Source organism: Marmota monax, unplaced genomic scaffold (genome assembly GCF_021218885.2).
Source record: "Marmota monax isolate L192 unplaced genomic scaffold, Marmota_monax_Labrador192_F-V1.1 WCK01_AAM20220418_F8-fsc00076, whole genome shotgun sequence".
NCBI classification, from domain to species: domain Eukaryota; kingdom Metazoa; phylum Chordata; class Mammalia; order Rodentia; family Sciuridae; genus Marmota; species Marmota monax.
This window is the reverse complement of record NW_026692843.1, coordinates 5,882,726-5,903,487: the sequence shown is the minus strand read 5'-3', so window position 1 is coordinate 5,903,487 and position 20,762 is coordinate 5,882,726.

Here is a 20,762-nt window from a genome sequence, read left to right as displayed (position 1 = left end):
AATTGTGAGTTCTTAATATATGTCTGAGGTTTCATAAACCGCTCTAATTTATGAAAATTCAGTCTCTTTGAGAGTCAATCCTTCTACCATGTATTTGTTGAGAATCAGTCTTCAGCTCGGGCTTCTCGTCCTCGGCAGGACTGACATTTTGGGCCCAGCGTTCCCTGTTGGGGGCTGTCCTATGTGATGCAGACACTGAGCAGCCTCTTGGCCTCCGCCCACAGGATGCCAGCAGCAAGACCCCCTCCCCAGTGTGACAACAGGAATGTCCTCCAGACATCTCTGTACCTGGGAGCACAGCATCAGCCCTGGTTGAGAGCCACTGGGCAACTCTTTGAGGCTTCCTGTGGATTTTCTATGCCAGGGTGAGTGCCCAAGTCCTCCTCTTCTCCACATGCAGGGACAGCGTCCCAAGGTTCATGGTCCTTTTCTGATGCTCCTGGCTGGTCTATGTGTTTAAGGGCACCAATAAGTGTCCCTTAGTTTAAGTGATAACTTTTTGTAACTTTTACTTGATATGATTTTTAACTCCTAGAGAAATACCAAAATCAGGACAAAGAAGGCCCAGGTTGTTGATTGCTCATCTTTTGTCCATTTGACTTTTTCTTCTTGCCACATACATGTACACACACATTCATGCACACATACCTATACACGTGTGTGTACATGTGTACATACAAACCCATATTTTCCCGAGTGACTTGAGAGTGACCAGTTGCTGTGCTTCCTTTACTTCAAAATGCGTCCGGATGCATTTCCTACCGTGTAATTACTAAGTGGGACACTTTCACAGGGTGCTTTGTCCACTTTCCATCCCATCTGGTGGCGTATGTATGTCTTTTAGGGTATATGTGCCTTTTGGGGTGTGGGTTCAACATCTGAAATCTGGCCTGGGTCATTTCTGAATAATTCTCCAACCTGTCCTTGTCCTCTTGACCTTGGTGGCTTTGTACAGTACAGACCAGAGACTTTGTAATGTGCCTCCATCAGGTTGTCTGATATTTTCTGAGTGTTGTGGTTCCTGCCTTTGGGACAGGAGTTCTGTGGAAGGGATCTGGTGTTCTTCTCAGAGTGTCATATTGGAAGGCACACGAGGTCACTTTGTCCCAATTCAGACAATATTGACTGACTGGCTGGGATGGTGTTTGCTAGATTGACTGTTTTTATGATGGTAATAAATAATTTGTGGGAAGATACTTTGAGACGATGTCAATGTCCTGCTCCTCATCAAAATTTCATCCATGAGTTTGAGCATCCATTTGAGGATTTGTGCCTAAACCAATTATTGCTGAGGTGGTTGCAAAGTCATCAGCATTTCTTTGACTGGGCAGTTGGCTGTGGGGGGAGCCTTCCTTTCCCCCCCACTTATTTATTCATTCACTTTGATGAGCACAGACGTGCATGCTCTTGTTTTAATCAGAGAGTTTTAATCTGTTGCTATCAACACTTATGCTGTGCCTCAAACTGTCCTGAATTTGGCCAGTGGGAGCTCCTCCAAGTGGCTCTGGGCTGTGTCAACACATCTCCATCATATTCTAAACACTTCCAGGCTGAACCAGGCTCACCCTCCCTGCTCCAGCCCTGGAATCAGCCTTTGGTCCTAAGTTCCTTTGGGTGAGGAAGAGTATTTGAAAACCCCAGCGGGTTGCTGGATGTGGTTAGTGATCATTTGAAACAAACTCAAGCAAAAGCTTGGGATGCCACCAATATAAATCAGGTTTCAGTGAGCAAGGGAGGGAGGCCTCTTGGAAATTGGTCATCTCCCAAATTTGCCTGATGAATTAATTACCCGATGCAAATTCATTCACCTTCAGAGGTGCATTTGGGAGGACAGGTGTGGAGGAGCGCGGTGGCCTCCTTCCTCACAAGAGCCGCTTGGACACTGCTCCACTGGAAGCTGTGCCTTGCCGGTGGGGTCGGGGAGTCCTCCTGCTGCAGCCACGCTCTGTGCTGCTGAAGGAGGAACCCGCGGGAGACAGCAGAACCAACACAGTGCCGGGAAGCTTGAGCCTCCCCTGCCTGCATGCAACCCCTTGAACTTGGCACCTGATTGACTTCTTCAGGGCCTCTGAGAAAGGAGAGGAGAGGCCCGGCAGGAGCGTGCGCCTCACTAATTGCATTACGATTGCATGAGATATTGCAAGGTTTACTGTGAACTCTTGGCTTCAGAACACAGGCTGGTGAGCTTCGGGAGCAGTTGGCAGCAGGAGAGGGGGAAAAACGACAATCATTTGAAGAGTCAGCGCAGTGGTGAAGCCAGAGTGTGTGCGCTTGGCCCAGCAGCGAGACTTCTGGCTGCGGCACTCACTCAGCGGAGGAATCGCACGGGTTTGGATGTTGGCAGGTTCCGGGAGGTCTCTTCTCCTTCTTTTGTCTGGTTTTGATTGCCCCAGTTTGGGAAGCTGGCAGACAGTTGGGTTTTGTTCTGAATAACTGGCCAGGAGCCTGATCCGTTTCTTTCTTCTTCGCTATTTGAACTTGGACCAATCAGCTAGTTCATCAAGATAATATATCAACCCAGAACCAGGATTAAAGATACCAAGCTTACTGGAGCAGGCTTTTGATCTGATTATTAGACCAAATATTACAAATGGCCAACGACAGATAGCTGTCACTTCTGAGAGCTCCGGCAGCAGCTGCGGCTTGGGGATCCAGGCTGCATTGATGTTGGCCCTTGGAGATGACAGTCCTGGAGTTTCTGAGTAAGAGTCCAGCTCAAGTTGACCAGGAACTCTCCTAATGATCCCAGACTTTTCACTGAGCCAGAGAAGTGTGAGGCGCTCCCCTTGTACTTCCACACAGTGACAAACCCTGTGTACCCCTGCAGCAGGGCTGTGTTTCACCTGTCCTTCACTGTGCCGTGCCTCTTCCTGCCAAGCTGTTGAACACACGCAGGACTTTTGCCTTGCTCCAAGGGAAGACAGAGATTGGCTGATCTTGTTAGGCTGAATGAACATCTCACCTCATTTGAATATTTACCTCATACCTTGAGAAATTATTTGAATGCCAACAAAGGTGCATAGTGACTAATCGATAAACTTAATGGATCTGAATTAGCGCAGCATTTTAAATGCTTATTATGAAATGCCAATAACTCAGCTGCGGGAGTGCAGCCTAGTGACCACTTGGTGAAGCTGTTCGGCAGTGTGCACCTAGACTGTGGCCCAGCAACTGAACTTCTAGGTATATGCCCAACAGAAATGCAAGCCTGTGTTCAATCAGAGGCTTCCACGAGGGTGTCTTAGCAATACTATCTATAATGACCCCAGGGCAGGAGCAGCAAAGAGGCCTTTAAATAGTAGAATGGAGCAGAGGACAGCAGCGACTAGAGGGAACTGCACTCCTGCAGGCGGCATGCAGGATCCCCAAACCTGTGAGGAACCAACAAGCCCCACAGCAAAAAGCACATTTACCCAACTGAGCAAGGGGTGTTTCCCATTCCGTCTGCTCTTGGTGGACGAGGTAGTTGTGTTGGGCATGGGGCAGACTGGCCTCCTAGGCTTCTGATGTGACTCTGGTGATCTGGATGCTGGCGATGCAAGTAGGTTCCTGTTGTCATGCCCACTGAGTTCATGCTTATGGGGTGTGTACACTTAATCAATAGTATCATCTTAATACAAATTCTGAAAATATGTGATCATGGATGTAAAGATTTTTGCCCAAAAGAATCAAAGGATAACAATTGTGTCAGTGTTATCCTGCCATGTTCCTGAGTTCCAGTGTGGGGGACCTCGCATGTGGTGGGAGGCGCAGCATTTCCTGCCTCGTGTGAGGAGCGCCAGCTCTCTGGCTGTTTGGTGTCTTGACCAGTGGCAAGACGGGCAGCTCTGGACCCCTAGTGCAGCTGACCTGCCAGGCTGTTTCACTCACGAATTTACTATGAGCTCCTAAATGTACCCTTTCTCCTTTTTAATAACAGTTCCATTGAGATAAAATTCACATATCATAAAAATCATCCTTGTAAAGCCTCGGATTCGGTGGTGTTTAGTATATTCATAGGTCATACAGCCTCACTGCTATCTAATCTTAGAGCATTTCCATCACTCAGAAAACAAAAGCAAAAACAAGAACCATTAGGAGTCACTCCTCCTTCCCTGCCTTTCCCCAGCCCCTGGGAACTGATAATCTTCTCTCTGTTGCTATGGATTTACCTATTCTGGACATTCCTTATAAATGGAGTTCTACAATATATGGCTTTCCTGATTGCCTGCTTTCACATGGCATTGAATTTCCAGGGTTCATCTGTATTATAGCATTTATCCATACTCCATTCCTTTTTATTGCCAAGAAATAAATGTAGACATACTACATTTTGTTTACCAAGTCTCCAGTGGGTAGGCACCGGGCCTCTGGTTTTGGTAATTATGCTCTTGCTCGTCTGAACATCATGCACAGGTTTTCGTGTGGACATGTGCATTCAGTTTTCTCCTGTGCATGCCAAGAATGGACTTACTGGGCCAAATAGTATATCTGGATAATATTTTGGGGAACTGTTCGACTGTTTTCCAAACTGCCCAACATGTTACCATCCCAACAGCAGTCCGTGGAGGTGCTCCCTGTCCTTGCTGGCACTTGCTGCTGTCTGTGTTTTTAATCTTAGCCATCCTAGTGGATGTGAATTGATTGTGGTTTTGATTTGCATTTCCCTGAAAGCTCATAATATTAAAAATATTTTAATGTACTCATTGACCATTTGCATATCCTCTTTTTAAAATTTATATACGACAGCAGAATGCATTACAATTCTTATTACACATATGGAGCACAATTTTTCAGATTTCTGGTTGTATAGAAAGCATATTGACACCAATGCATGTCTTCATACATGTACTTTGGATAATAATGATCATCACATTCCACCATCATTTCTGACCCCATGTCCCCACCCCTCTGTCCTATCTAGAGTTCATCTATTCCTCCCATGCTCCCTCTCCGTACCCCACAATGAATCAGCCTCCTCATATCAGAGAAAACATTCGGCATTTGATTTTGGGGGGATTGGCTAACTTCACTTAGCATAAAGAAATGTTTATTCAGATGGTTTGCCCAACTTTTTAAAGTGGGCTATCTCTTATTACTGAGTTGTGAGAGTTCTTTATATAATCTGGATATGAGTCCCTTTTCAGGTATATAGCTTGCAAGTGTTTTCTCTCCTTCCATAGGTTGTCTTTTCAACTTCTTAATGATGTCCCTTTTAATTTTTAATTAAGTCCAATTTACCTACTTTTCTTTTGCCATCTGTGGTTTGAGTGCTATATCTAAGAAACCATTGTCGAGTCCAAGGTCACAAAGATTCACTCTTATTTTTAGAAGTTTTATCATATTGGCTTTTACGTTTAAGTCTGTGGTCCATCTGGAGTGGATTCTGTGCCTGGTGTTAGGCAGGGATCCGAGTTCGTTCTCTTACATGTGACTATCTACTTTTCCCACCTCATCTACTGAAATGATTTTTCTTTCTCCATTATATGTTCTTCCCATGCTCTTGTTGCAAACCAATTGACCACAACTGGAAGGTCTCTTTCTGGACTTTCTGTTCTGCTCCATTGTTCTCTATGGTTATCCTCTTCTCAGTACCACATTGTCTCAATTACTGTAATCTTGGTAAATCTTAAAACAGGAAAGCATGCGTCTTCAGACTCTTTTCCTCCTTTTTGAGGTCATTTTGTCTATTTTGTATCCATTGCATTTCCATGTGAATTTCAAGATCAGTCTGTCAGTCTCTGTGGAAGTGTCAGCAGGAATCCGCCGGGGTCACACTGAGTGTGGGGTCCGTGGGTGGCACTGCCAGCTCAGCAATGGCTCAGCAGTGGTATTTTAAAGAATGGTTTTATTAGAGAGGGGTGCTTGTTTGACAGTAGATGAATGAATGTGGGATATTTTTCCCATTTCTTCAGGTTTCTAAATTTTTCCTCTCAGCATTGGTTTACAGGTTTCAGGGCATAAATCCTGTGTTTCTTTTAAAGACTTACCCCCAGGTCTTTCATTCTTTTTGGTGATATTATAAGATGGAATTGCTTTAATTTCATTTTTGGATCATTCAACAATATAGGGAAATATAGTTGATTTTTTAAAAATGTTGACCTTGCTATCTGGAGGCCTTTACATCCAGTTTTTTGAGTTCATAACGGGACTAGCTTATTTGGCAGGTGAATGGAGACTGGGTCACTCTGTCCTGGAAAATTGTCCCTTGAGGTCACTGTCACCCTTGCTATGCTGCAGGGCTGCAGCCACCACAGGCAAGCCACAGGCGTGACCATCTGTTGTCTCCAGCCAATGTTAAATGGTCATTTGAAGTTAGACCCTCTATTCCAAGCCTCAACAACAACAGCAAACAGAGGAAGGGGCAGGCACAGACGAGCTCGTTCTAAGGGATAGAAGTTATGGAACTCAGCCATGTTTGTGTAAAGGGCCTGCTGCTAGTCCCTCTCCTAAGCCCGAGGTAGAAGGAACCACCAGCCTGCAAACTCTCCACCTGTTTCTTAGGTGCCACTGAATTCTGTGAAGTAATGTGGGGACACCCACCTTTCCCTGAGGGCCGCTCTGTCCCAGGCCTCCGCCCCGCTCCAGAAGAGCCGCTCTCTAAATGGAAAGGAAATGGTATTTTAAAGTATGGTTTTATTAGAGAGGGGTGCTTGCTTGACAGTAGACTTTTTAGTTTTTCTTATTCTTGGGTCTGTGAAAATGGCATTATTCCCGTGCAGCCTTCTGGGACCAGCTATTTTCCCTCCCAATTCCATTTCAAGACTCATCCAGGCTGCTGTGAGTAGCTGTGGTCTGGTCATTTAATTTCTGCCTAATATTCCACTCTGTGAATATGCATCCATTTATCTGCCCCTTCCTGTCCCTGGCTGTCTAGGGGCTGTTTCTAGTTTTCTGTTCTGAGCAGGGCTGCTGTGGACATTCATTCTCAAGTCCCCTAGGTGCAGAGAGCTGGGCACGATAGGTGTTTGGGCCGTGGGCTCTCCACCCTATGCTCCAGGGACCCTCTGACCCAGAGTCTCCTCTTCTGTCCTCCCTTGGTATGTGCTCACCCCAGGCCTTCCTAGGGCCTCTGTCTCCTCCTTGGCCCTTCTGCGTGATGCTCTTCTTTGCTGCAGCCCTATTCAGGGTCAGCCCTTGAGATTTCTTGAGCAAATATGTTTCTGTCCTGCTTTCTACCCTTGCTCCAGACCCTCTCTCCATAAACTCAGTGGGGCCACAGGGCAGAGTAGCCTGTGCCTTCTGCCACATGGCCATGAGCAGCACTTTTGGGGTGGCCTAGTTGCTGGAAATGTGCATGGTGGGCAGAGATAGAGTGGGCGGCACCGGACACAGGTGGGCAGATTCCAAGGGGAACAGGTTCCTGTGCCACATGGCTGCACAGATGCTGTGGACCAACTTTCTTGCCCAGATGAGGAAACTATTATCTTCTTCGATGACAATAAAGTGGTCATAGTAATAACAGTGACAGGCTTGGAGCCAGTCCTTGCTACAGAAACTTATGGATCCAGATGCTTTTAGCATATGAGTTCTTTAAGCCCCTAGCAGCCCTGTGAGGCAGTTTCTTATAGTACTCTCCCAAGGCTACTGAAAGGTCAGTAAGCACCCAACGTTACTAGGTTGGTCAGCTCTGCATTGCTGTGACAAAATACCTGAGTAAATCAACTGAGAGGAGGAAAGGTTATTTGGGCTCAAGATTTCAGAGATTCCACCCCAAAGCTGCTTGGTTCCCTTGCTTTGAGCATGAAGTGAGGCAAAACGTCATGGCAGAAGGGCCTGTTGGACCAGAGGGCTTAGTTCATGGTGGCCAGGAGGCAGAGAGAGAGAGGGGAAGGGACTAGGGAAAGAAACACCCTCCCAGGGCAGCTCCCAGTGACCTACTTCCTTTACCTAGACTCACCTATTAGTTTCCACTGCCTCCCAGTGGAACATGGCCATGTAAGGGCCCAGACTTCATGTGGGATTGGGGGACAGTCCATACCGGAACAGTGGCCATCACACAGCCTTGTCCTGCGGCCTGTGCTCCCTGTCATGCCCCCTGGTGCCCCGTGCCTTGCTGGCCACCTATAGGTGCATATTAGTATTCCCAGGGCCTGCAGGGACACAGACCCAAGACACTGTCCCTGCTTGTGAAAGACCTAGAATTTGCGAGCTGGAGTTCTGATAAAGGACCCTGGGTCCTGCCATCGGGTGTTAGAGGTCTGCAGAGCTCAGGAGGAGAGTCACGGCTGGCCACTGTCACAGAGGTGTCAGGTTGAACTCATGGGCCTTGAAGTACGTGGGTGCGCTTGGGGGCCCCACAGAGGCTCCTGTGAGGCTGCCTTCCTCAGAACCTCAGCTTGTTCTCAGGGACAGGTATCCCCTCTTCTCCAGGAGTCATCCCTGTGGGGGCCTCTGAGGACTGTGCTCATCTTTCTTTGATCCCCTAGTTCAGCTGGTGGCTCCCCAGGGTGTTTTAGAAATCAATTCATGGGAGTTTGACCACTTGGAAGTTTCCCCAAGAAGGACTCTTATTCTCCTTTCCAAGTTAGAAAGAGAAGGGGGATAGGAGCCTCCTCTGTCTGGGACTCACTTCCAGAAAGTTTTTCCTCCAAGAGGGTGGAATAGAAGCCCAAGAATGTATGGAGACCAGGGGAACTCAGGGAAGAACGGAGGTGAAGGTCTCCAGACTGTTCCAGGACACCAGCATCTTAGAGGCTGTAGACGTCCTTCATCCCTCTGGGACTTCTCAAGGGCACCAGGGATGCCAGGCCTGGTTTCTGGGTTGATGGTTTATCACATGGTGAGTCACGGCCTGCTCCTGTGATATCCCTGACCCTGAGTTCCCAGGCAGCTCTAGGAGAATCTTCATGTTGTTCCCAGCACACTGGGATGCGAGGCACAAGCACAAACAAAACATCCTTCTGTTTCAGTTTCATATAAAGGTACCAGGTATAAATTGCTCTTGCCCAGAATCTACTGAAACAGGGATCTGCTATCTTTACATATTTATGTAAGAGCTATTACAATTTTTTACCATAGTCCAAAACCCCCTAATATCCCCCGATTACAGAAATGGCTAATTCTGCTATCATTTCTTATACGTTCATCTGGAGACACTTAATTTCAGTTTTTTTCCAGTGTCTTGAACTCCCAGTTGTTTGGCTTTCCATTGAGAAGTACCCATTAGCACAGCCGAGGGGCCACTGTTCTAGTAACAGCAGGCTGTAGTTGAGATTGGGCTCCGGCTGCCTGTCCAGGCCATGCCCAGATGATTATCCCATGCCATCTCCCTGTGAGCCTGCAACAAATGATGTTTCTCTGCCACTAAGCTTTTAGCAACTGGATGTCTATGGCCTCCTGATTTTTAATGCAGCCAGCTCAAACCGTCATAATCTTTGCAAGTCATTTGTGATATATTTATAGGAAGCCATCACTCCATAGCGTTCTGAATTTCCTGCTTAGGATGCAATGGCAAAAGTCATTAAACATTAGCTGTAATAGTATTTTCACTGTAATAAAGTGTTAATTACTTCCACATGTTAATGGAGTTGGGGGAGGGAGTTTTTGCTATTGTTACCCTGCCTAAAATAATTTCCATGTGATAATTTTCCAGGATATCAAAAACTGAATAATTATGCACTAATTAAGAAAGTAGGGCCTGCTCTAGGAGTTAAGACTGCATTAATTTTAATGTTTTTACAGTCCTTTAATTGGGGAAAGGGCTGTAAATTGGGAGCCGCGGCACCGTTCTCCTTCAGCAGGGCCTGCCTCTGCAATCCGCCTCCTATATACGGCAACCCAAGGTCAACACAAGTTTGCAAAATCCCTCTGCTCTTCATGGGGAATGTGTTGGTGGTGAAGCGTGCATCGATCACTCTGACAAGCATTTAACTCTCCAAGAGCACATGCTCTTGCTTCTTAAATTATTAATTGCATTAAATACATTTTCATATCGTGGATGGTTTGCTACAAACTGTTTCCTGGTAGGGAGGTGCTGTCCCCCCGCAGTAGGGCTGCCTCACCTTCTGTTGCTACAGAGGACTCGGTGGTAGGTTGGCGAGGCTCGATAAGGAGTGTCTATCAACAAGGGCTGGCACAGGAAGCCCTGGTGTGGGGCCGGTGTTCTCCTCTGCGGCTGGCTAGTACTTTGCTGACTGGCCTCTGGTCCCTTTCTTGGCTGCCCCCACTGCCTGGACACCAGTTCTCAGAGGATGAAGGGCACATCTTTCCCTGGGAACCCTCCTTCAAAATTGTTCCATGGGGCCATTGTGCCAGGAAGGTGGCACAGAGAACTGGGCGTTCCAGAGGGCGCTGTCTGAATTCTGAGCATCACACTGAGTTTTTGAGAATCCCCAGTGTGTTGTCTCCTGTGGCCTTTTTTTTTTCCTGGTACATTTTACCCCAAAGATTTAACCCATGGGCACTTTACTACTGAACTCTCTCTCCAGGCCCTTAACTTTTTTCTTTTTTTAATTTTGAGACAGAGTCTCAAATTGCTTAGGGCCTTGCTAAGTTGCTGAGGCTGGTCTTGAACTTGTGATCCTCTTGCCTCAGCCTCCTAAGCAGATGGATTTCAGGCGTGTGCCACCCCACCTGGCTTCATTTGCTTTTTTGAATTGTGCTATATGTGACAGCAAGGGAAAAAGTCCACATCACCTGTTCGGTGAGTAAAGTCCTGGAATCCACCTGCCATAGCATGAATGGGCCGTTGAGGCCAAGACTGCCCAGGGCACACGTGGCCTCAACAGTGAAGCCAGCATTGCACCTGCGAGATCCGAGTCAGAGCTGGGCTAGTGCAGGGGAAGCCAAGGGGCCAACAGCAAGGGGCTCGGGGTCCTGAGAGCAAGCAGGAGGAGTGGGCTGGGGGGAGGGTGCTCAAGTCATGGACTGACCCTCCCAGGAGCCGAGAAGTGTTGCGGCCATGGCCTGTCTTTGCAGCACGGTCTCCTGCAGCCTTCCTTGTTTTTAGGCTCTTATTTGGCTGATAAAGACCAAGGAGGTGACTAGGACACCTCTGGTTTGGAGTTCTCAGTGTATTAAAACGCACTTCCTCGGTGTGTCCTCTGTGGGTTCCAGGTGAGGGCAGGGTGGTTTGCAGGGAGGCAGCTGGCGTGGAGGTGTAGGAAGGGATCGGATGGGGAGTGCATCTAGAAATCAGGCAGCTGAGGTTCGGGTGGGTTGGATGTGCAGTGAGTTAGGGGGGGAGGAGAAGTGGGGCTCTGTAGCTGGCTCCAAGGCAGCGTTGCCACTCACAGAGATGGAGGAAGTCCTGGAGGCTCAGGTAGAGGAAGGCAGCTGGAAGCCTGGCTTTGGACATGTTGACTTTAAAAGGCTTATGGCACAACTCGGTGGAACCGCCTGCCAAACTGCCAGTTTTTGAGGCTTGAGCTTCAACTCAAAGGTGGAAAGCTGGCTTTCATGCCTCTGCAATGGAGGACCCTTCCCATTCTATGGCTACCTGCACACCTTGTCTTGGAAAATGATCACCAGAGTGGAAGTAAAGCACTTCCTTTAAAGCCTGGAACTTAGGCTCAGACGAAGGCAGCTCTCCGCAAACAGGAGGTTTCATCAGCCAGATGACGGCCCTCATCCAAGGAGGGGCGGGGGGGAAGCTCCCTGTCCTTTTCAGTCAGTGCCACCTGCACACAGTGGTAATGGCATCCTTTCCAGCTCTTGAGAGTCTGCCTCGCCAATTGACCATGATGCCTATTACCTGGGTGTGAATTTTGTGCTTATAAACTACCTTCCAGATAATGAGCTCTTGGAAGCGGGGATCACAGGATGTGAACTGCTCTTGCCCCATCTCCAGCATCTGGAACGTGCCCTGTGAATAGCGTGTGATGAATGGTTGGTTGGTTGGGTAGCTGGATGAGGAAATGAATATAGTCATAAAGATACAGATGTGGGCTCTGCTCTCAGAGAAGAAAAAAAAAAAGACAGGTGTGCACCTTTTATTATGCTTAGCAAAAAACCCCACTCATAACCTTTTCTGGTTTTAGGGTCGATGGAAAGAAAATTGAAAGTAAATGTATTAAAGAGAAGATGTGGTTTGAGGTTTGACAGTCTGGGCTCTGATTTGACAGTTGATTTGAAAAATCTATTATTGGTTTCAATGCTTACATTTGTAGTTTGAGAGAAAGAGGGAGAGACCAGGAAGGGGGGGTATGAATATAGCAAAATCATAATAAGGAGGAAAAAGATGAATAAGAATTACCAGATTATAACCCCCCCACCCCGCCCCGTTCCAGCTGGGCTCATTCCTGAGTGTGCTAATTTAAAAAACTGCCTCTCAGGTGCACTGCATTGGTTTAGCCATGGTCCTCAGTTCACAGCACTCTTGTCACATGACATGCTTAGCCCTATTAGGTGTACCTATGCATTCATAAGGTAACTCACCCAGAAACCCACACTGACTAGAGGCCTGGGCCCAGGACCACTGACTCAGGGTGCCACCGTCTGAGAGTGGCCACGCTGGTTTACCTGTTGTCCAGGCATCCTTACTGCAGCCCCTCCGAGTGCCAGGGGACCCCGCCTGGGTGGTGCGTTTTCCTGTCACCCTTCAACCCCGGTTTTTCCTCCCGCCGTCCTGATGCACCATTAGCTGAACTCATTTCTTCTTCCTCTCCCTGCTTTTCCAAAACGTTTTTGTCAAAAATGACTTTTCTTCTGCATCCTGGGTGTCAGACTTTCCCAAGGCCGTGGAGCAGGGAAGAGGAGGCAGGAGAGCGGGGTGCTGTGCTCCTGGCACAGCGGGTGTGTGCCCGAGGGAGAACTGCAGGCCACGGCCACTCCATGCCTGTACATGACGGATGGGAGAGGGAGCTGACCATAGCTCCAAAGGCCGAGCCCCCGAGCCCAGCTGGAGTGGAGGACGAGGTGCTGACAAGCTCTTGGAGCCGAGCTCCGTGGGTTCCCTCTTCACAGCACCCCTCCCTGGGACTGGACACGGGTCGCTTGGCACTGCAGCTCGGGGTGGGGGGAGAGGGGGCGAGGAGTGGGAGCACAGGCATGAAAACTGCAGAACAAATTGGAGGAGGCAATTGGAACAGGGTCGTGCGGATCCTGGGCACGTCTCCCTCCGACCTCGAGTCGAGTCAAGAGGTGTCAATCAAGAGGTCCACATGCCCCCCGTCAGGTATGAGCCATGTTCTCCTTCTGGAAGCCCATGTGTTAGTTTGGTTCCTGAGGAAATCCAAAAAGAGAAAGTGGAGCCAGAGTGGATTCTGAGAGATGGAGGTACCCATGACCGTGGCAGCACAGAGAGCCCCAGCCAGGCTGTTAGTACTGCCCAGCAGTCCTTCCCCATGGTCCCCAGGGCACAGCAGCTGGAGGCACTCTGTCTCTCTTGCTTAAACTCCTGCATGGCCTCTGGCTTCCATGTCTTGTCATCAACACTGAGGAGATGGGGTGGGAACAGTGTCTTTCTGAAACCTGAAAGGCGTAGCGCTAGTTTCAGAGGGCAGTGTCTTCTGGGTTCTCTGGTCACCCTTGGTGAACACCCCTTGCTGCATCACATGCCAGCACCGTGGGAAACATCAATGCCAGGTGCGGCTGCAGTGTCCCAGCACACGGTTACCATGCACTACTCATGGGCTCTGGAGAACACATGCTCTGGGATGAAAGACCTAAAACGTCACCAGGCTGCTCTCAGGACGGAGGGAGACAGACAACCACAGCAGGCAATGTGGCTAGGCCTGTCATAGCTGTGGTGTTCCCAGGGCCAAAGGGAATGCTGTTGTTTCTGTCTGGGAATGGAGAAAAAGGGAGTCCCAGGAGGAACTGGTTGGCAGGTGGGGGATTCCTGGATGGCCTTCCAATGAGAGGGTTTGCTTTATGGGCCAGGATTGACCCTTGCTCTACCCTGAGACTCAAAGTCTCAGTTTCTTCTCCCTTTAAATGAGACATCTGGGTGCTAAATGATGCCAACGTTGCTTTTAGTTCTAGAATTCTCCGTGATTTTAAAGCCAATAGCTCACTGGCTCCCAACCTCCTGGCCTCCAAATTTCCTAGACAATTCCACGGGTAGATATGTGCAGAGATGTTTGCAGAGCTCACGCTTGCATTTGCCTAGAAAACAGATGGGATAGTGGGATCCCTGGGAAACCAGGGCTGGGCCTTCCTTGGGAGAAAGCGCCAACCTGCTGAGGATCTGGGGAAGGTGGCTGACACCATCTTTGGTCCAGAAATGGTCAGTGACTTTGATTCACTGCACAAATCAGCCGCCCTGGCTGACAGCCAGTCCAGGTCCTCAGCCTGCAGCAAACTTGAAGATGCCAGCAGGGCACGGCGCTGAGGCTGCCTTGGATCCATGCCCACCCTGGTTAGTGAGAACCAGCCGGGAGCACCTGAGGCCCCCCTTGGCAGGGCTCGCGAATGCCTTTTTAAGAAAAGGCAAGCTGCCAACCACAATGAAATATGCAATTGTCCATCTGTTGCTCAAATTAAAAAATTTTTTTTTCCCTTCCATTGCCAAGAATTTCTCTAACTACTGTCCAGTGGTCTAACCTCACCACTGGTGGGGGGAGAGTAGGGGATTAAATAGGTTATTATCATTTGCGGGGACCAGTTGGATATGGGGGCAAGGACTTTCACTGGCATGAAGGAGAGAGAGGTGGGATCTAGATGAATGCCAAGAAAAATACCATCACCTTTAAAAAACAATTTGAGAACTTAAAAATTGTTGTTTCTTGTCAAAAAATAGATCAGAGTCCTGAGTGGCCATCCCTCCTCCCCTTATTCTAGGTGAGTTCTGCCTTTTCTTCGGGCCCCACCGAGGCTGGCATTGGGCTTTGGGATTCCCTTTAATGAGTATGCTTATAAATAGACCCGCATATGTACATATTAGACTTTCTATTTTATATATTAGACCTTTTCCACAGCTGAAACGAGATTCTCATGTCAGACTCCCCAAACTTCAGGGGACTCAAATCTCAGCTGGCCCCCCTTCTGCCCTCCCTGTCAGCTTTGGAGTAGATCTTCACCTTCGGGTCACTTACTCCCTTCTTCTTTTCTAAGGATGCAAAGGAGATCAGAGAGGCCAAGCAGAAGGTCAAGACTCTGGTAACTGATATTCCCAGGGAATGCTGGTCATTCAGGACAGAGGGAAGACCGGGTTGAAAGCAGCCAGCCCAGCATGAAGGGACCCTGCCCGGTGGTGGGCAGGGCGTTTCCAAGAAGAGACCCCAAGGAGGGATGGGCTCAAGATCTAGCAACAGGGTCTGCAATGAGGAGTTTGCTTTCCCTCCTGCGTTGGTCCCCGTGTGTTCATGACAGGTACAAGGTGGGCTGACTCAATAGGCTCCAGGCGTGAGCTTGACGCGAGCCTCTGGTTGGGCTGAGGCAGGCCTGGGAGGATGAGGCCACATGGATGCTGGGGACACAGAAGGGAACCAAGGTCAAGGAGAGAGCAGGGCCGACGTATGTCATTGCATTTCCCCACCTGAACCAGGAAGTCTAACCCATAAGAATGATTGTTCTTTGTTCTTAATGATGATGATTTTCCTCTCTTTTCTTTGAGACTAAATATAAGTTCAAATCTCTTCCACATTCAAATGGGGCTCCCATGAGTCCCCATCTTGAAAACCAGTTGATACAGATGCATGGGATTATTTCCAGCTCTGGTCCAGGGTCTTTTCTCCATGGTCTGTGTGTCTGCTTGGAGGCAGTACCTCCTGCTACAGGAGCTTTGTAGTGGTACATCTTGAGGTCGGGTAGTGTGATGCCTTCAGCTTTATTCTTTTTGCTCAAGTTTGCTTTGTCTAGTTGGGTTTCCCCCTGTGGTTTCTACGAATCCTGGCGTTGTTTCTCTGGTTCTGTGAAGAAGGTCACTGGCAGTTTGATAGAGATTGCATTGACTCTGTTGAGTGCTTGGATAGTGTGGAAGTTTGACGATATGGATTCCAGCAGTCCATGGATATGTGATATCGTCCCTTTTTTGTAGGCCCTCTTCAGTCTCCTTCATCATGTTTTACAGATTACAGATTTCATTGTGCAGATCTTTCACCTCTGTGGTTAAATTCATTCCCCCCAAATTTTCCCTTTTTTTAGGTATTTGAAATGTGATTGCTTTCTTGATTTCTGTTTCAGACAATTTTCCATTGGCATATGGCAATGCCACTGGTTTTTAAATGTGGATTTTTGTATCCTGCAACTTTGCTATATCAATTTATCAGTTCTGAGGAGTGTGTGTGTGTGTGTGTGTGTGTGTGTGTGTGAGTGTGCAGCCTTTAGGGTTTTCTATATATCCAGTCATGCCATCTGAAAACAGTGCAATTTGATTTCCTCTTCTCCAGTTTGGATGCCCTTTATTTCTGTCTCTTGCCTGATTGCTCTGACTGGGACTTCCAGTTTCATGTTGAATAAAAGTGACGGAAGTGGGCATCCTTGTCTTATTCTTGATTTTAGAGCATAGTTTTCAGCTTTCCCTTATTTGGCATACCGTTAACTGCTGACTTATTATATATGGACTTTGTGCGTTTTATGTTGAGGTATCTTCCTTCTCTACGTAACTTGTTCAGCATTTGCATCATGAGAGAATGTTGAACTTTATCAAATGCCTTCTCTGCCTCTGCTGAGACGTTCTCACAGCTTTTGTCCTCCGTTCTGTGGATATGGTGTACCATGTTTATGAATGTGCAAGTTGAACCATCCTTGCTTCCCTGAAGTGCATCCTACTTGATCCTGGTAAATAATCTTTTTAATGTGTTGTTGGATTCGGTTTGGTAACATTTGGCTGAGGATTTTCGCCTCTAGGTCATCAAGGACGTTGACCTGTTCTTTTATTATTGTGTCCTTCCTAGTTTTGGTATCAGGGTAATGCTTGCTTTGTAAAGTGTGTTGGGAAGAATTGTCTTCTCTTTAATTTTTAGAAATAATTTAAGACAAATTGGTCTTAGTGCATTTTTAAATGTTTGGTAGGAGTCAGCAATGAGGCTGTCTAGTCCTGGCTTTCCTTGGATGGGAGAACTTTTATTACTGAATCATCCTCTTCTTATTGGTCTGCTTACGTTTTCTATTTCTTCATAATTCGATCTCGGTAAAGTGTCCAGGAATTCTCCTAGGTTTTCAAATTTGTTGGTGTATAGTTATTTATAAAATTCCCCAATGATCCCTTGTTTTTCTGTGGTACCCCTTAAATTGCTTCCATTTTCATATTGACTTTTATTTACTTGAGTCTTTCTCCTCTCTTTTTATTCTGTAGTCTGGATCAAGGATTTGTTGATTTTGTTTGTATTCCCCAAAGAAAAGTTCTTCACTCTGTCCTTCTTATGCATGCGTGTGTTAGTCCATTTCATTTATTTCTGCTCTAATTTTTGTTATTTCTTCCTCCTACTGATTTTGGGCTTGGTTTGTTCCTGTTCTTCTAGTTCTTTGAGATGCAGCAATGGGCTGTTTATTTGAAATATTTTTGCTTTTTCAATGTAGGTATTGGTTGCTGAACACTCCCTCTTGGTACCAATTCTATGTGGGTGTTGGCTACTGGACTCTTCCTCTTGGTACTGCTTCTGCTGGATCCCACAAGGTTTGGAATGTTATGTCCATTTTCATTTGTCTCAGGATAGTTTACCATTCTGTTCTTGAGCTCTTCCTGGATCCATTGGCTGGCTCTTCAATAGTGTGTTGTTGAGTTTCCATGCATTTGTATAGCTCTCAAAGATTTTCTTGTTATTGATTTGCAGTTTGTTGTGGTGTAGTTGGAGAATACACCTGATATGATTTCAATGTTTTAAAAAGTTTGCTGAGATTTGTTTTGTGGTGTATCAAATACTCTATCCTGGAGAATGTTCTATGTGCTGATGAGAAGATTGATTATTCTGCAACTGTTGGATAGAACATTCTGTAGATGTATGTTGGGTTTGTTTGGTCTAGGATACCACTTAACCCTGCTGATTCTTTGTTGATTTTTCTGTCTTAATGATCTTTCCATTGCCAAAAATGAAAGGCTGATTTCTCCTACTATTGGAGTATTGGAGTGTATCTCTCCTGCTAGGTCTGTTAATATTTACCTTATGTATTTGTGTACTGTGTTTTGGCAACACATATATTTAGAATTGACCCCTTTATCACTATGTGATGACCTTTCTTTTCTCTCTGTACTACTTTTGACTTAAAGTCTATTTTATCTGATATAAAAATGGCTACTGTCTTGTGGTTGTCATTTGCATGCTGACATTCATTTATGTCCACTGTATGCATGTCCTCTACTCTCATTATTTCTTGTCTTCCACTTAGTATGGATTTAGTGAGCTGTGCCTTTTTGAGAAGGATGTTAAGCGTTTTAAATTTCCTTTCACATATATATTTCAGATGATGAAATTTCCTCTGAGCACTGCTTTAGCTACATTGCATATACTTTATTTTTTATTATCTTCACTTAAAATAATGTTAAATTTATAGTTAATGAAATTTTTAGTATATGGCTTAACTTCCAAGAATTTGGAATTTTTAGCTCTGTTTTATTACTGTTTTGCAACCCAAGTGCACTATGATCAGTGCACACACTATGAGAATCTTAATCCTTTGAGATCTATTTAGATCTGCTCGATGACTTGGCATCTGGTCTATTTTAGCAAATGTTCCAATTTCATTCTTGAAAGGAATGTTTATTTTGACACAATTGAGTACAAATTAGGTCGAGTTTGTCAGTCACATTGTTCAGATCTTCTGTGCAATTCCTGGGTTTTGCTCATTTTGTCAGCTTTTCAAGAGGTGTTAAAAGCTCTGGTTGTGACTGTACACTTGTCTATTCTTGCTCTGGTTCTGCCACTTTTGTTTCATGAATTTAAAAGCTGTGTTATTAGCTACAGACACAGTGATGATTGCCATTTCTTTCAGATGAAGTGAACTTCTAAGGTCATGACAGATCCTGTTTTATCACTGACATTAATTTCTGTTTTGAAATTTCCTCTTTTCTTATAATAACATACACACATCAGTTTTCTTTTAGAGTTTGCATAACAGGTGATTTTGTATTTTAGTCTTCTGTGCTCTGATATTTAGGAGGTGTTTCTTGGAGTAGCACAGGCTGGATTCTTTGTGCTTTCATTGGGTCTGAGAGTTTCTCTTCCTTTTTTTTTTCTTTTAAGAGAGAGAGAGAGAGAGAGAGAGAGAGAGAGAGAGAGAATTTTTAATATTTATTTTATTTTTTTTAGTTATCGGTGGACACAACATCTTTGTTTGAATGTGGTGCTGAGGATCGAACCCCGGGCCGCACGCATGCCAGGCGAGCGTGCTACCGCTTGAGCCACATCCCCAGCCTGAGTCTCTCTTCCTTTTGATGAGGGGCGACCCCACTCACCTTTTGGGATGGCTTGTGTGTCAGGCCATAGTCCACCGTGTCCGTGTTTTCTCTTGTCTTCTTAACATTTCTACCTTTATTAGTATAGCTAGAAAAAACTTCACCCTAAAAATGCTCCTATTTTCTTTGACCAATTTCCTTCTCTTTGAAACACTTTTCTCTTTCATTCTAAGTACTCGGGCATCTGAAAGTGGCGTCCACTTTCAAATCACATTTTATGAAATTCTGTTTACACTCTGCCCATTCCTGTGCCTTCTCTGTATTTTTTCACATTGCCAACCCTAAATCTCGATCATTTCTCATGATCTGTCCTGGGCTCTCTTTCCTTTTGATTCTCCAAATTCCCTCTGGATAGCTCTTGTGTTCCTGTGAATTCTGTTCCCATTACAGCCATTTACAGTGGTTCCAATTCTAGACTCGTATTCCATGGCCTTGTAGATGTCACAAATAGTTTGTCCCCGAGGCCCACAGACGTCTCTGTGACTCCTCCACTGCTGAAAGCCTGGTCCTCCTCCTCTGAGACTTCCTGTCAAAGTCTGAACTGTTGACCTGGTTGCCGGAGCCATGTCTGGAAGTCATCTGAGGTGTCCTCCTCTTCCTCCCTCTGCACAGTTTCTAGGCCAAACTGCGCACCCGCCTGCTGACTGGTGTAGTGGCTTCTATCTCACCTGTTCTCGCTACGTTCCCCTATGGTTGTGTTAGGGTGCTTAGCCAGTGCTCCCCCAGGGGCCAGGCTGGACCCCTTTCATATCTGTAGCCTCCGCAATCCAGCTGCACCCGGCTCCCTGCTCCTGCATGGTCCTGGTTCTGCGGTGGGGATATGGCTGGCGTCCTGTGAGCCCATGCCCTCACTCTGGAGTGCCCTCTGCCTGCAAGGGCAGGGGCTTTGTTCTTCAGGTTGCCCCTCAGGCTCTGCCTCTTCCGTGGGTCTCTTTCAAATGCCACAGAATGATTTAGATGCTTTCCCCCCTTTGTTCCCAACCATCGTGTGTATTCCTCTGTATGGCAAAAATAAACAGATAGCTAGATAAATTCATTCACTCCTCCATCCATTCATTCCTGTCTGTCTTCCCCATGCAGCCCCAAGTCCCAGCTTTGCTTTCCCACTCTTCATGTTCCCAATATACAGGCACATATTGGGCACTTGGTACTTGTTTGTATATTGACATAATAAAAACCAATTTAAAATTTTTATTATCGGAGTTATTTTTCTTCCAGTTTTTATTGACTAACTGATTTAGAGATATTTTGATAGCATGCTGAATATAGGCATTTCTGAATTTTCATTTAACTTTCATAACTTCTAGAATATTTTATTGTGTGCTCATTGGGTATGATGGCTTTTCTCACTGACTATAGTGTGTCCTGGTAGTTTCTGAGTTATATTTTACAGCCACATTATAGAAAGGGAATATGAAACAAGTAATCGTTGAACTATTTAATGAAAGTCCAACCAGAAAGCAGATTTGAAAGTAGTTCACAGGCTATTTCACCTCAATCTCAT